Source organism: Tiliqua scincoides, chromosome 9 (assembly GCF_035046505.1).
Source record: "Tiliqua scincoides isolate rTilSci1 chromosome 9, rTilSci1.hap2, whole genome shotgun sequence".
Lineage (NCBI taxonomy): Eukaryota > Metazoa > Chordata > Lepidosauria > Squamata > Scincidae > Tiliqua > Tiliqua scincoides.
Genome location: NC_089829.1, coordinates 25,957,153 through 25,968,741, shown reverse-complemented (window position 1 = coordinate 25,968,741; position 11,589 = coordinate 25,957,153). Strand labels below are relative to the sequence as shown.

At 46.2% G+C, this 11,589-nt stretch overlaps 2 pseudogenes; both read left to right on the top strand.

Annotated features, from left to right (window-relative positions):
- Positions 1–4,324: 4,324 nt before the first annotated feature.
- LOC136660897 (5S ribosomal RNA) lies at positions 4,325–4,444 on the top strand (annotated as a pseudogene).
- Positions 4,445–10,114: 5,670 nt separating this feature from the next.
- On the top strand, positions 10,115–10,237 carry LOC136660917 (5S ribosomal RNA; annotated as a pseudogene).
- Positions 10,238–11,589: the final 1,352 nt, after the last annotated feature.

The following is an 11,589-nucleotide window of genomic DNA, read 5'->3' as shown; positions in this document are numbered from 1 at the left end:
CACCCGGGGCAAAGCTCCTCGAAGGCACTCCCCCATGGGCTATCGCTGCCCCCTTCGGGCAGAAATCCACCCCCCCCACACACACACACACACACACTTACTAGAGGCTCACTGAGCCTCGCACGACCTCCTCCCATGCTGGGGAAACCTCTGCGAGGTTCCCCGGTGCTATAAAACTGTGCTTCTGGCAAACCAGAAGCCTGAGAGAGGCTGGTACTCGGGGCATTTGCCCCAGGTCAGCCGATGGCAGGCACACAACTGTATCTTGTAATAATAAGAAATGATACACATAGAGAAAAGTGGGAAGAGAATCGCCCAAGCATTTCAATGTCAAAAAGGTCTGACAAAGTAAGGAGCACAGTTTTGTTCACAGCACGTAAGAGAGAGAGAGAGAGAGAGAGAGAGAGAGAGAGAGAGAGAGAGAGAGAGTTTCACTTAATTTGTTTCACAAAACTGACTTCTGGGTAGGAAAATCAGTGGAAACTTATTTTCTGAAAAAGGTGGGCAATACCAGCGCTGACCACATGGGGGCACATCCCCAGGAAATGCTTACTCTGCAAAATGACTGTGGAATTGTCACTTCTGCCAGGCCTTTCTCACATTATGAATACAAATAGCTTCTTACAATCCTTTTGGTCCTTGAATGCAGATACCCAACTGCAACAGGCAAACATCTGTCATCTGTGAATGATGCAAACACTTTTGTGTTGTCTGTTTCGGTTCAAATTTGAAGGGCACTCAGGAATAGACTCCACTTCTCAGTACTTAGAAGAGGACCTGCGGGTGAATTCACCCTTAATTTAATAAGTTAAAAGTGAAAAAAAATTATTCAGTGACAAGAGAATGGCAATGCTACTGAAGAGTGTTTCCTTTCTAACAAAGTGGCTTAGGGCCCAGTCCTATTCAATTTTCAAGTGCCGGTGCAGCTGCGCCAATGGGCTGTGCGCTGCATCCTGTGGTGGTGGGGCAGTCACAGAGGTCTCCTCAAGGTATGGAAACATTGACACAAGGCTGCATTGTGGCTGCACCGATCCTGGAAAGTTGGATAGGATTGGGCCCTTAATCTTTTCTCTTCCCATGAAGAACTAAGGTAAAAGGAGCCCCCAGGACTGACTCATGTAACTGGACATGCCTTCCGAGAGTGAAATTGGGGGCTTTCTGAATGTGGAGCATGTGGTCTAGCAGTGAGCAGAAGACTGCACACTGGGAACTTGACTGCATAGGGTTCTGTGCTTGGGCCAGGTGCTATCTCTCAGTCTAACCTCCCTCATAGGTTTGAGAGGGTGGGAAGAAGCCATGCACACTATCCTGAGCCCCTGGGAAGAAGGAAACTACTATAACTACTAGACACTCTTGGAAAAGGAGCTGAACCCTGAAGAATGTTATCAAGTCACACTCACAACATGTAAATAGGATCCTAGCGTTGGATCTGTTCAATGCTGACTAGTCCACCCCCTGCTTGAAGCTGGAAAATTCTCCCTTGAGCTGGTTATGCCTCTTAACAGGTTATCATCCAACTGGTAATTTTGTGACAATCTAAATCACCAAATAGTGATTTACCAAGGAGAGGAACCAGAAAGAAGGGATTGAGCCCCAACAAAACAAACAATTGGAATGTATGAGGGGGCTAAACCATGTGTCCTTCAGGCCATGTATCCTTCAGGCCAGGTCCTCCTTCAGACTTACAACCAATGTACTGCCTTAAGATATGCCAGGTTATTATTTCCCACCTCCACCAGAGAGCATGGTGAATTTTCCGTGGCAATCATGAGCGTTTTTGTTATCCCTCCACATAGCAGCAAGGTTCTTCAGCAAGTATTTCACAGCTGGCTTAACCTCCTCAGGAAGTACTTGTGATTAGTATTCCTCCATGTGGTTTTATCTGATAACATCTTTGCCAAACTTTTTTTTTCCTTTTCTCTCCCCCCCCCCCCCCCCGTACAGGGACCCAAAAGTCTGGGGCACTTGGCATGGGGTGGGGAGGAGGCTTTGAAATTCCCATTCCCCTTTCTGCCCAACCATCTGTAACGTCGATTTGCTTTGTTGCAAACGTGGCCTCCTCTTCGGCCATCGTGAGTGCATCGAATGTGTGTACATTATCTTTGACAGCTGCAAAATTGGGCTTTTGTCTCCAAGGACTCTGGTTCCCTTCCTGGTTCAGTTAGACATGCTGTATTGCTGAAGGCGGGAGAGCCAGCCCAGGGAGGCAGGAAGCTATACTGTACCACACAAAGCGAGCCAGCAGTTCCTCCAGACAGGAAGGCCCTTATCACACTCTGAGTCCCCTGTGCATTTCTCTTTCTCCAAGCCTGTTCTTAAGGTCGCTTTCACGAGGAGTTTGTGTGTGGGTGTATTTGTTTTTTGGGTTTCTTGCCTCGAATGCATTTTTCCCTTTAACTCGCAAATATAGTCAATGAGGCCTGTAAGATGGGGAAACAACCCTTTTAAAAGGCCCCCAGAAAGGTGGTGATTTAATCCAAACAATCAGACACTCCGTCTGCATGGATTTTTTTGTTACTCTCCATGGAGCTGGAGGGCATCTTGAACCGAAGTCAACCCTCAGTGCCTTAATTCCTGCACCACCACTGGTTTGCTCTGCTCTGCCTCCCCTGCTAACCCAGCCAGGAGTTTCAAGGCAAGGGTTCCAGCCTGGGTTGCATGGGCTGCTCGCACATACACACAACCTGGTTCACCAATGCATATAAAGCCTTGGTCCCAGACCTGAAGCATCAAGCTGTAAGCAGGCCACCTGCTCCAGTGCCCCATTGGCCACTGTGATGAGGTGGTGACATCCCCCAGTGATTACCAAGAGGGGCAGCTGCCAGGTAGTGACATGTGGCAAGATCCAGGCCTGGGGAGGCACAGGCACATAAATGCACACACACACACACACACACACACTTCCCTCCCTTCCTCAAGCTCTCTCAATGGATCTTACCTTCATTGAAGCTCATTCACTCGCTCTCATCCTGAAAATAATTTTTTTGACTCATCTCTTCTCCCCCCCCCCATCTAGGGAGAGCTCAGTGACATGCCACCTGAGGCATCTCATTACCCCTGCTGCTTTGAAGAGCCATATCCCCTTCACACAGGCTCCCTGTTGTTTTCATGGCTTTCTTAATCACAAACCTGAGGCAACTCAGCCTGCTGCCTCCCCAGAGCTTGCTGATGCAGGCACCCTGCCTTTTTCTGATTGGAAGTCAGTCATGATTGCAGCCTAACCTGCTTAGGCAGTTCTGCCTGCTGCCTCCCCAGCAATTGCTGATGCAGGCACCCTGTCTTTTTTTCATTGGAAGCTAGCCACGATTGCAGCAAATCAGCTATTAGCTCCCTCTTGTGCATGCATTATTTAACTCACTGGCTGCTGGAAAAGAAAGGAGAGGCTGGAAAGGTAAGGTACTTTTATTTTTTAGCTTGTTGGGTCCAGTGGGGATCTGCATCCCCTGACAGTACATCCCTGCTACCAAGCCACTTAAGACCAGCACAGACTTCATCCTTTCTCCTGAGTTTCTTTAGACTCTTCCATAGGCAGGTGTCTGGAACGCTAAAGCTTCTGCCTATGTCAGGATGATAAGACTCTAGTGTGACATTATGCAGGACTGACAGCCTCCAATGTATGTGTTGCATTTTTTATTTATGGTGTCTTAATTGAAGTTCATGGGAGGATCATGGGTTTCTGGAAAACAACTGGCTTTATTTTGGGGGAGGATCAGGTGAAAGAGCCTTTCTGTGGTTTATGTTCTTTTTTTAACACTAATTTTAACAACTATTTCAAGCCTTGAACATTGCCACTCTGGAAAAAACAAACAGGGCTTGCATTGAGCAGCTCGCTTGGCAGAAAAATGTCTCTTTTTCCAACCCTGGTTTGGAATGTCTTATAGTAGCTGGGCTTATTCATGTGTGGAGAAAGGAACCCAAGAGTGTGTGAGAGAGAGAAGGAGAGGGCCACTGAGGGCTAATTGGCCCTCTGCACTGAGCTACTGCCATATGGTTTTAAGTTATATGTAAAGCAAGGAAAACAATATATGTATATAAATAGCCAAGCAAGGAACCTCATGGTGGAAAAGACAGGCAAAGCCTGCCTTGCTTTGAATTGTGTTACACATCAAATGTGAGTGTTGTGTCACTCTGGAGTCATTTGCCGTCATCAAAGGCTGCATTTAGCTATTCCTGCTAGCAGGAATAGGTGACAAAGTGCTGTTGTGTACTGCCTCTTTAAGTGGACAGCATGAACGTCTTCAGGGGGAGAAGACCATGTGAGAGAACTGGGAGAGTTTCAGGTCTGAAGCAGAGGCTTCTGTGATGTGCTCAGAAGCCTGAGAAGTCCTGCAGCAACTGTTATCCTGCACATGCCTGATCCTTTCTGATCTTGGAAGCTAAGCAGGGTCAGGCCTGGTTAGTACTTGGATGGGAGACCGCCTGGGAATACTGGGTGCTGTAGGCTTATACCATAGTCTTTCGAGACTGAAGGTTGCCCACCACCACCTAAACATAGATGGGCTAGAAATTAGACAAAGACCTCAGAGAACCTGTGCCTGGGCTGTTTATTCTCCTACCTATATTTTCATGCACCGAACTGGTGCTGTGGTCACATATGCATTTATTACACTTATGTGGTCACATATTATTTATATAATAAATACAACGTACATTAAAAGCAAAACTATACACAATAGCAGCATTTTAAGAAACGAATGAAAGAATGCAAGGCTTATAACATGGTGATGGTCAGTCAGTGGTTCTTGAACGGGACCTTTGATTCAGACACAGACTAATTCAGAATACCGGTTGCCCTGGGGAGTGTTGTTTCCTTCCCACCTTGCTTACAGGTTTCTGAGAGATGCTTGTTGGTCATTGCGGAAAGCAGAAAACTGGACTAGATGGGCCTTTGGCCGGTCCAGTAGGGCTGGTTCAGCAGGACACCTCCGTACTAACAATACAACACAGAGGGAAATACCCATTTGCATTTATGGATTGTAGCCATTTATTCAGGCCTTCCATTCATCATGAATTTAAGACTATACCCTTAATTGTGACTGCGTTTCTGTGGTTGTTGACTACTTTATTCTTTTTATCCATCCAAAGTTTACTTTTAAAAAAATATATTTTAAATGTATGAGCCACCTAGAATACTTTTGGCAGTCTGGTGGAAAATAAATACTGGAAATAAAGAAAGCAGAGCAAGACATGTTCTTGCTCAAGAGCTAAATGCTGTGTGCAATAATTCTTTAAGTCTTCTCCTACTCTTCCTGGCTCCCCCAAGGGAGTCTATAAAGGGACAAATTTACTAGCAAAGACATGATTTTTCTGTGAAGACATCACTTCACTACAGTGAATTGTGTGTGTGTGTGTGTGTGTGTGTGTGTGTTTCTGCTAGACATTTTCAGATCCTGGCTTTATAGCCAAAGACCAGCACCGAGAATAAGCAGTGAAGTTTCCTACAAGATTATAGAGCCGGTAATGACTTGAATCTGAGTCAGGCACTGCAAGGTCCTCCAGGCAGACATGTTGTCATGTCGCTTCATCGCGTCATGCTAAAGTGCAAAACTGTTGGCAGAAAGTCGAGTTTCCTCTGAAGCAGCACTGCAAGCTAAAGGGAGGAAAAGGAGACCAGCTTCTTAAAGCAAAACACTCAGAACACTGGAGGGGCAGGAGACTGGCAGTCCAATCCTATGCATGCATACTCAGAAGTAAGTCCCATTGTAGTCAGTGTGGCTTACTCCCACGTAAGTGTGGCTAGGACTGCAGCCTGGGACAGTAGAGCTATGAACTAAGAAAAGCACCACATCTCTATCCAATATGTTTGCTACTTGTGATGCATAGGCAAAGTCAGACCCTTGGGCCATCTAGCTCACAAGTATCTGCCCTGACTGGCAGGGCAATATGGTGGGCCTTTGGTATCTGCAGAGGATCTATTCAGGACCCACCACGGATACAAATTTCCACGAAAATCTACCTGGAGAGCCTCATAGGATGTCCTGGACATGACCAGAAGTTGCTTCCTGTTATGACTGGGAGGACCTGTGAGGCCCTCCAGCTGCAGACCTGCTGATGAAATCCAAGCCTGTGGATAAAGAAGACCCACTGTATGTATCTTTCTTGAGTTTAAAATTAATACCAAGAATTGAGTCAACCCTTCCAAGTTCTGGTACAATTTTTTTTTTTTAATTGATTCGAAACTCAGTTTGCACGAACTGTCCCTATTTACCAGAGACAGTCTGGTATCTATCCAGGGTAATACAATATTATTTTGCTTTTGGGAAAGAAGGTAGTCCATTGACTTCAGTTGAGACTTAACCCCAAACCTTGAGTGTACCTGTGATTACTTAGCCTGGGATGAGGAAGAGGTGAGATGACACCTCCTGCTCAACCAAGGGCTGCAGCCCAGTACACACTTCTGAGCAAACTTGCAAAGGATCCAGTCGCAAGCATCCGTTCTATTAAACAGTCTTAAGGGCTTTCTTTTTTTTCAGAAAAACGTTGTGGTCGGTTTACTAACACACCCTGTTTCTCAGGCCAGTACAGGAGAGGCTACTGCGGGGTAAATGCATACAGTGTCCAACAAGCAGAAAAGAGCCTTTTGCAACGTGTAATGAAGCAGGATGTCTCAGGCAGTGATCCTTACGACGAGCGTAGCGATGTGAGAAGTATACAAGTGTCCCTGTTTTCATTTCTGAACTGTTGGGGAATGCAGAAAAGTTCCGGGTCAGATCAGGGGATGGAGCTGAAAAAAGGCCCGTTTGGTCTTGGGTCCAAGCAGAGGAAAGAAGCGTGTGCCAAGATAGGAAATAAAGAGACTGCTTTGAATTCAGAATGAGTTTTTGGAACTGGTTGGCTGGCAAGAAGCAGCAGGAGGGAGGGTTGCAGAGGCCTGCAGTTTTGTGTGGAGGCTGATACTCACTGCTTGAAGCCTTGCACCGCCTGCCTGCCTTTGCCATTCCTTCCTATAGTTTGTAAAGAAGCCAGGATTACACCATTTCCAAATCGCTGCAATAGAGCCTCCTCATAAGGCACTGGTTCCCAACCTCTGGTCTGACCAGAGGTGGTCAACAAGACCCTGAGAAGTGGTCCTCGAGGCCTCAGGAAAAAAGAAATAAACTTTTCCAGTGTCTTGCTGAGCAAGCACTCCCTCACGGACCATCAGAGAGAGTGGAGAATGGACTGTCCACAACAGGAGGTGAAGTCAACTGAAGTTCCGGCTGCAGGCATTCCATTCTCCACCCAATCTGGCAGTTTGTGGGGGCATGCTAACTTGGGAGATGCTTCCCCATGGACCAGTAGAGAGGGTGGAGACACTGAAGTCTGCAGCTATGGGTGGTCCATTCTCCACACTCTCTGGTGGTCTGTGAGGGGCTGCTCACTTGGGTGATGCTTCCCCACGGACCACCAGAGAGGGCGGAGACTGCCCACAGCTCGCATTGCATGTGGTCCACGACTACTCCAATTTTTGCCTCAGTGGTCCATAGGCTCCTAAAGGTTGGGAACCACTGTCACAAGGAAACTGATTCTGGAAAGTTGCATCAGGATCTCCCTACCTCACCAGGGAAGTAAGAATGTTAAAACTGTATTTATGAGTGTTCCTGTATTTCACAGAAGAATAAAGGAATATGGTTATAACTTCCTTGTTTTCATAACAAGGATTGTTGCCTGAGGGCTCTCTCTCTCTCTCTCTCTCTCTCTCTCTCTCTCTCTCTCTCTCTCTCTCTCACACACACACACACACACACACACACACACACGTTCCACCTCATTCCACATTGTTGGAAGTGCTGCTCCATCTGGTGTATATGTTTACACTTCAATCGTCCATCCTGCACTATTTTAAAAGCTAGGGAAGTGTTTGTCCTTGTGGTTAAAGGTGTGCTAGAAAAACAGACTTGGTCTAAAATATATCAGCTCAGCAAGCTGCAAAATGTGATATGGTCGGTTGTCTACTGCACAGTTCTTCGGGGTTCATGTGCATGCATTCATATACACATTCCTCTATGCATGCTAGGGAGAAGAGGCGTTCACAAGCCCATTCAGGCCCAAACTTCCATCACTCCTTAGCCTTGATATCCTTGATCCTTACTTAGAATACATGGGTTTGGAAGCTGGAGAGGTGGTAATCTGGGCTAGAACAGTGGCAGGGAGTGGCAGAGCTTTCAGCCTACCCCTGTAATGTGGTCCTGATCCAGACTCGCCTCCCTGTGTCCACCACTTGATGGACTATCTCTTGCCATACGAGTCTTCTTGTCTTCCTAAGGTCATCTGACAAGGCTATCCTAGATGTGCCATTGATTATGGAGTCTCCACTAGGGGTGACATGGGGGAGTGAAATTTTCCATTGTGCCACCAGCTTTGGGAAACTCCCTTTCCAAGAATATCTATTTGGCCACATTCCATAAGATGACTTATTCATTTGGTTTCATTGCATGTTTCTGATCTGCCTTGAATCCCTCCTCTATTAGAAAAGAAAGCTGCCCTATAAATACTTGTGTATGTGTATGCGTAAAAACTAAATATTTACATGTACATGGGCGAGATGATCTGGTTTGGAGCCTCCTGCTGCAGACCCAATTCAGATCGAGACCCCTTGCTTAATGCTATTTTGGGGAAGGAGCACACACACCAGGGCCCATGGCATGACTAAAATCTAAGAGGTTAACTCTGGAGGAGAAGCTGATTCCTGACTGGTGGAAGCTTGTGCAACAAATATGGGAACAAAATAAGGAAAGGACTGTACCAGAACAGGGATCAGCAAACGGGAACTTGTCCCTAGTAAACAAGGACCTCTGGAGCATGTCTATGGAGAATAGCCCCGGCATGCAATGAGTCTAACATTAGCATGTGTTGGAGGCACATGTTTGGATTAGCACACTGTGAGCATGTACACACACACACACAAGTGACCGGAGCGTTCAAGGTCATTTTTTTCATCTCTATCTGTAGAACACGCAGGAGAGGACCCTGCCAAAAATGTGCTCTACAGCAAACATCCCCACACTTTGTTGTGATTGTTTGTAACCAATAAAAAACATATTACATGATTGCCATGACCCGCCTGCTTCTTGGAGAGCCTCAGATGCAAGCGTATACTGTACACAAATGAAAACCATTAGCGTGCATGCCGACCACATGTGCTGAACTTGCGCCAGCGGGAAATGACAGGGAATGTACAAGGTCATGGTTTGCTAAAAATATAAAAGTTTTAACATGTGGTGTTAATAGAACACACAACAGGGGTCAGCGGTATAATGGAAAATCGTTCCCTTTCCAATGTCAGGGCAAGTAATTCACTAGGAAAGGAACAATTCAACGTGTGTTAGGAAACACACACTCCCCGCTTTCCTTTGGTGTTGGGGATCTCTAATAGAGGGAGGACCAGTATGTCATGCTAGTCAAAGACTTTGACCAGGGAGACCTGAGTTCAAATCCTGACACTGCCATACACTGTAGTTCCCTGGATGGAGCTATTGGCAGGTGGTTGTCAATAGTACCAATGAGTGGTTACAGGTCTTCACCCATAAGAAGCCAAAGCAACAATCTCATAAAACAGTAGATTAAACTGGAACTAGGCAGAAAATACTGCTGTAAGAACTTTCAATGCGAAACTTCAACTACTGTAGAATGCAGCAGATCATGTGGTTGCTTGGTGCTTGGCGGTTCAACTATGTTGGGCCATTACTGTCATCAGTCACCTCGGAGTAGCATTATGTGATGAAGCATTTTATAGAGGTAGGACTACCTCAGATTGCCAGATGCAGGGGAGGGCACCAGGATGCAGGTTGTGTCTTGTTGTCTTGTGTGCTCCCTGAAGCATTTGGTGGACTACTGTGAGATACAGGAAGCTGGACTAGATGGGCCTTGGGCCTGATCCAGTAGGGCTCTTCTTATGCTGCAGGGGCCTCGTGGGAAATAAAAATGGTGGCCTCCACTCACCCAAAGAAGAACCACTGGCACTGCCCCCCATATTTTTCCCCCAACCAACCCCAATTACCAAAACAATCTCTCCTGCTATTATGCTGTTGACTAAAGGGGTGATAAAATTGGTGGGTGGCATTTAGGATCAGTCTTAGTTACAACAAAATACTTTAGCAGACCAAAAAATGTAAGAAAACAAAATATCAGAGAAACTAATAGTCACAACTGTTACCCTGCAGATGCCTGATCTCGTCTGATCTCAGAAGCTAAGCAAGATCAGGCCTGGTTAGTACTTGGATGGGAGACCGCCTGGGAATACCGGGTGCTGTAGGCTTATACCAGAGTCTTTCGAGACTGAAGGAGGCCAACCAAATAGTCACAAGAATAAGAAATATATGTACTGACCTATAACATCTAAAAAAAAAAAAATTTTTTAAAGTATTTGCTTGGTAACTAACGCTTAGAGATGCTAGGTGGGCCTCCCTGGGGAGGCAGGGCATTCTATAAACGGTGCCACTACTAAGAAGGCTCTCTCTCCACTCACCACTGAAGGTGGGGGTACCTGAAGAAAGGGCTCAGAATTTGTAGAATAATAAGATGACCATAATAGTTTTGACAGTTGTGACCCTGTCAGAGGCTCTGGGGAAGGCTGGGTCAAAATATACACCTTGGAATGACGGTCTTGTCATTCACCTGTCTCCCCTGACCTCTGACCTCCCAGAGGTGTCCATCCATTCCCCAATTGCTTGCCATAAACAGAATGACAGGTAGGGCTGTTTTTCTTTCCTTCACTCACTTGGCTGGAAGTGTTTTGCTTTCAGGGCTGACTTGCTCCATTTGGGTAGCATGCCTCTTGCAGCCTGGAGAGATCTCCTGCTCCCCACCGCCCCCCCCAAGGCATGGCGATCTGTTTTGATTGGCTACCTTTCCTCCTCCCTGCCTCACTTCCCATTGTTTTGGCTACAGTCCCTGGTGCTTATCCTCCCCCCCCCCTTTCTGCAGTCTGAGGCCACTTAGCTGTGTGTTGCACCATCATAAGTTCTGCCATTGTGGGATGGCCTTCCCTATGTGCTTTTGATTCATGCTGAATATTTGCATGCCCATCCCCAGCCTGAGTTCTGTAAAGTGACTTACATCACGAAACATAAAAATTAGGAAGGACAGCATAAGAAACTAATCTAACATCAATCTAAAAAAATGTACAAAGCAAACTAGCAGAACCTATAGCCTCCATGTGAGCAAGTCTAAATGTAACATGTAACTGAATGTATTTCAGTTTCTGTGAGCAAGCCTAAAGATATTTAACTGAAATAAAAGCATAAACTTGCCCCGTTCCCATTTCCTCTCCCTTCCACTGGTGCTTACTCTGAGTCACACTGCAGCTTGTAAGCTCCTCGCAGCAGAGGCCTCTGCACTCTTACACTTTGAAAAGTGCCTTGCTCATTGATAGTGCAATAATTAGGGGTGAGTAGTAATTCCCCTCCCCCTCTAAAATTGCTGCCCCACTTTCAGGCTGTGAAAATTGGAACAGGGGATATTGGCAATTTTCAGAGGAAGGGGAAATGGGGGGAGAGAGAGAGAGAGTTGGTATATACTAGCAGTGGAACTATTTCTCTAATCCATTTTTATTTTCCAGGGGTCCTTTGGAAATGAAATCTCAGGGGACTTCAAAGTAGGGAAGGGCAG